Source organism: Perca fluviatilis, chromosome 20, assembly GCF_010015445.1.
Source record: "Perca fluviatilis chromosome 20, GENO_Pfluv_1.0, whole genome shotgun sequence".
Taxonomy (NCBI): Eukaryota; Metazoa; Chordata; class Actinopteri; order Perciformes; family Percidae; genus Perca; species Perca fluviatilis.
This window is the reverse complement of record NC_053131.1, coordinates 13463774-13468786: the sequence shown is the minus strand read 5'-3', so window position 1 is coordinate 13468786 and position 5013 is coordinate 13463774.

Sequence of the window (5013 nt, the reverse complement as noted above, 5' to 3'; positions counted from 1 at the left end):
GCTTGAGAGAAATGGAGCGAATGTAAAAGTGACTTCAATGCAGAGAGGAGAAGCAGAAACTGGGGCACATTAAAATGCTTTTAGGAGAATATCCCGTTCTCCTTTTTTTTTCTCTTCACTTTCTCTCTCCCTCCCTGCTGTATTTGCGTTACTCTCTATACCTGTGCAAGGTTTTTTTTTATAAATCTTCCCTTCTAGATGAGGTATTTTAAGGGGAAGTGTTTCTCCGGGACACAGGAAACGCTTGTGCTCAGTTGGTGTGACGTTGTGACATCACTGTGGTTTGAGGCTTTAGCTGTCAGCTGGACTCAGCTGTTTCCCGGCTGTCGTTTTTAAACACTATCTCTCGGTCCATGTCACTGTCTGAACTTCCTCTTCCCTCCATGATGGCCCGTCATTCCCTGCTCCTCGCTTCCTTTTCCTGATCCTGCCGCTTTATCCTGCTACTCTGCAGGATGTGGCACCAGCCTGTGACAGCCTGTTTAGTCACCTCTAGCTGAAATAAACATGTGTTTGTTCAAATACATGAAGGTATGGACATGTGAAGGGCCCTGTAAGCGCATTTATTTTGTTTGTGTGAGAGTGTGTGTCTAATGGGACAGAGAGTCAAGGTTAGGTGGTGATGGTCACGCGGAGGTGGGACATGCTTCTCTACACTTCTGGAAATAGTCTGACATCCGTGCGTGCGTGTGCGCGTGTGTGCGTGCGTGTGTGTGTGCGTGTGTGTGTGTGTCAGAAGGGAAGGAAAAACACAAAAGGAACGGGGAACAGGAGAGTTATGTGTATCCATGTATTGCTGACTCTGCTGTTTTGGTGAAAGTCACGGCTCATTTACTGGCTGACATTCAGCCAGTCTTTTACTATACATTACCAAGCCACAGAGTGCCCATGGCAACAGCACCGGCCCGTTGGGTCTGTAGCCCATACAGCTGATCCACACTGCTCTGTGATTGGGTGTTGCATGGTGTATAATACTCAATGGAGTCTATATATAAATGAATCCTGTTACTGCTGTTGGTTGACAGATTAAAAAAAAAAAATGACGATGATGTTTCTCTGTTTTTGTGTAGACCTATACAGTTTTGATGTGTGCAATATATGTTTAGTGATCTTTTTTTAAGCCAAAAGTTGATTCAATTTTGCACATTGCCTGTTTGTGCTTTAATATTTATTCTAAACTTTTTCTTTAGGTGCTATAACTATTGGCCTACAAAGCTCATTAAAGATCTATTGCACACATTCCAAACTTCATAGGTGGAAACTAGACAATAAAACAGTAGAGCTGAAACGATTGACAGAAAATTCAAGGTTAGGTTTAGGAAACCAAACATATTTGGGTTTTTATAGGTTCAGACAAAACAAGCACATCACCAAGATATCACCTTGAGCTTTTTTAAACCATCTTCTGACATTTTGAAGTTAATGTAAAAAAATAATTATCATTTATTTTGAAAAAGTAGTCATCATATTAATCAAAAACAAAAAGAATAGTTGCAGCTCTAATATGAATATAAATATAATACTATAAAAGGCAGAACACATTCTAAAATGCTTTTTGTAGTGCTTAGTTTCAAATATTGCCCCTTCAGTGCGGTAGAAGTAGATACAGATGCAAACTGGAAATGACTGGATTCATCCATACAGATAAGAGGCAGAGTCACTTGAGTAAAAAAATGCCATCTATTTTAAATTCCTCATGCGGTAGAGGCAAGCCGCCCGAAGAGGATCAACTTATTGTGAGCCGGTGGATCTCTGAGTCACTGAGATGATAAATTGAACTTAAGGCTGGTGGGTATTAGTGAACTGGAATTGCTCTGGCTCTTGCTGAATCATTTTTAGATACTTGTTATATCAGAAAAATAACACATAGGAATACCATACTGTATGTAGCTTTGGACTGTCGTATCCCCATCTGGATCAATGCATGCTTGCCTGTGTGCTGTGGAGTGAACACAGGTGGGCTTTGAATTTTTGCTCAGATGTAAAGATTAGAGTCAGACAGGCTGTAAACATGATTTCACTCCTTGTTTTGATTCCAAAAATGAATTAAATTCGCTCAGTGTGGCCAGGAGCCAGTTTTGCTCTGATGTGTCTGTGATCATAGACTGCATGAAAAGTAGGTCTCCTTCTTCTTCTTCTTCTTCTTCTTCTTAGGAAGTTGTGCCTTGATATTTTCTTCTACAGCAGTGTTTGCTGCAGCAGTTTAGAAAATTGAGAATCTCTCAACAACTCCTCTACCCAAGCAATCTTTGATTTTGTTCCCTGTCTACTTTCTGAAGACATTCATCCAGATTAATCGCACATGTCTTATGCTATTAGATAAAATCATTTTCAATTTTGTTTCACTGAAACTGAATTATTCATTTCTGTGGATAGACAAAATGTAGGCTACCTTTTGAGCTTATTACAACTTTAATAACCCTGTTCGAGGACGTAAAAAATGAATCGGGTAAAAGCTCAAAACAGCTACATTTCCTGAGCAGCTGACATCTTTTAGATTTTTTTTTTTTCAAACTGAAATATGATAAGAAAACATCACAGAGCAAGGAACCAGTAATAATGCAAACAACATCTCAAATCAGATACTTTGGCATTGTTCCTGCAGCTAAAAACATGCAGCTAAAAACATACCTCCAAAACCAGTCCACTGCATTCTGCTGCAGTAGTTTTTACTTGTTGTACTATGTGTAATGAAGCTAGAGATATGTAGTTTTATGTGTACCCATGCATGCATTCTTTTGTGTGTGTGGTTGTAATGGCCAGCCCAGTGTTTTATGTTGGTGTTAGAGGGCCAGTAATGTGCCACATTGCTGCAGTTCTGTGTGTCTGGGAGTAAGAGATAACAGGCTATCAACAATTCCATTACCCCATCTAGTTAAATGATACAGATCTGCTCCACAGTGCTCTTTCCTCTCTCTCCATCTCTCATTCCCCTTTTCAAACACACACACACACACACACACACACACACACACACACACACACACACACACACACACACACACACACACACACACACACACACACACACACACACACACACACACACACACACACACACACACACACCAAACATCTCATCTCAATTAAAAAAAAATCTTAAAGTTGTTGCAGGTTGTTGTTTTTTGAACAGTGATAGACGAGTAGCCGCAGCGAAAAAGATCATTTTAGCTTGACTTCTCCCTCTGTCTCCCTTTCTCATTTTACATCTCCATAGCGGTTCCGTATCCTTGATTTATTTATTTTTTTTCTTCTTTTTTTTCTTTCCGGTGTCTAATCATCCCAATCACTTCTTTTTCCTTTGCTTCTGCGCATTTCTCTTATCAATATGTAATTACGTTTTTCTTCTCGTTTCCCCTCGTTTCGTTTTTGTGTTGAAACTTCCCTGGTGAGCTGTACTTAAGGGAGCAGCCTGTGCCTACAGTATGTGTGTGTATATATAGCTTCTACTGGCTGCTCTAAAAGGGCCATAAATAGAGAACACGGGTAATGCTGAATAATTAAACACATTCTCTCTCCACTTCTCTCCCTCTCCATCATCCTCTCGCTCTGTTTTAAAATGTTGTCACTCTCTCTCTCTCTCTCATCAACATCTCTCTCTCCATCTCCCTCTGTCCGCTCCCTCATCGGTATTTCCTTCCTTTATTTTGCCACGTCTCTCTCCTCCACTCTCATCTCTCCAGCCCTCCCTCCTTCCCCTACTCGCGCTCTTTTTTTATTTTTTTTTATTTTATCATGCTTCTGTTTCTGTACTGTCTTCCCCTTCTCCCTTTGCTTTCTGATGCTTGTGAATATTTGATGGGGCTTATGGCAATTGCAGTTCTCCGAATTGAGAAAGAGCCTTGCCTCAGACGCACGGTGCACATGCCAGGGGCTGGAACGGGGACCTTCTCCAGCCAGCCATTGGCCAAAACACTCCCTTGACTGACTGACAGGACGACTTATTGACTGACAGGCTTATTGATTGGCTAATCGATTGATCGCAGCTCCTCGACATTCCCGCCGTAGAAGTCATTTTTCTCCGTGACGGATGCAAGGACATGTTGAGGGGGCAACTAATCCTATCTCAGTCATAACAACACTAACCCAGCACCGACACACACATTCACACACACGCACACGCGCACGCACGAGCACGTGAACAATGACACATTCAGCCTTCAGCTTCTCATCGACTGTCTCTCCATGGCTTTCAAAGCAACAAAAACATTTCGCGTGTGTGTGCGTGTGTGTGCGTGTGTGTGCGTGTGTGTGCGTGTGTGTGCGTGTGTGTGCGTGTGTGTGTGTGTTTTCTCGCCATGACTCTGCTGTCGCCATGCAGCGAAGGAGCGGGAGTGAGAAGAGAACAATGAGGCAACCAATCTTTTTCTTTCTGATGACGGAACGCATCCACTCTTGCTCCTCTTCAGGCCGAGTGCTTCACATACTCTTTAAATATTCACCAGATACACACACACACACACACACACACACACACACACACACACACACAGTGACAGTTGGGGACCTGGGCTTTTATATGCTCACCCACTGTGACAGCCACTCTGTACAAAGAGCAGCTGTGTGCTTTCCATTTACTGCATTGGCGTGTCTGTGTAATGTGTGTGAACAAGGGTTTGAAGGAGCATGTACGTGGTGTCATGCTCTCATGTCCCTGTGTAAATTTGTCTTATGGCGTCAGGAGTGTGTGTGTGTGTTTGCGTGTGTTTATGCATATGCTTAGCTCCTGTAAAAACATTGGTTTCTTTAAAATTTATGAACCGATGAGACCACACAATGTCATGATGATCTTGTTACTTTAGCAATCCGGGGTCTCGGGATGTAAACAAATGGACGGGATGAAGATTAGGATTACGGCTCAAAGAAATGCTTCATCTTGTTAACCAATCACACCCGCACCTGTATCTTTCTTACTCCCTCTGTGCCTCTTCATCGCTTTTACCTGCAGTGTCCCTGCCTGTTTTGCAACCCGGCCCACCTCTCCTCTTCCTCCTCCTCCCTCATCCCTACTCT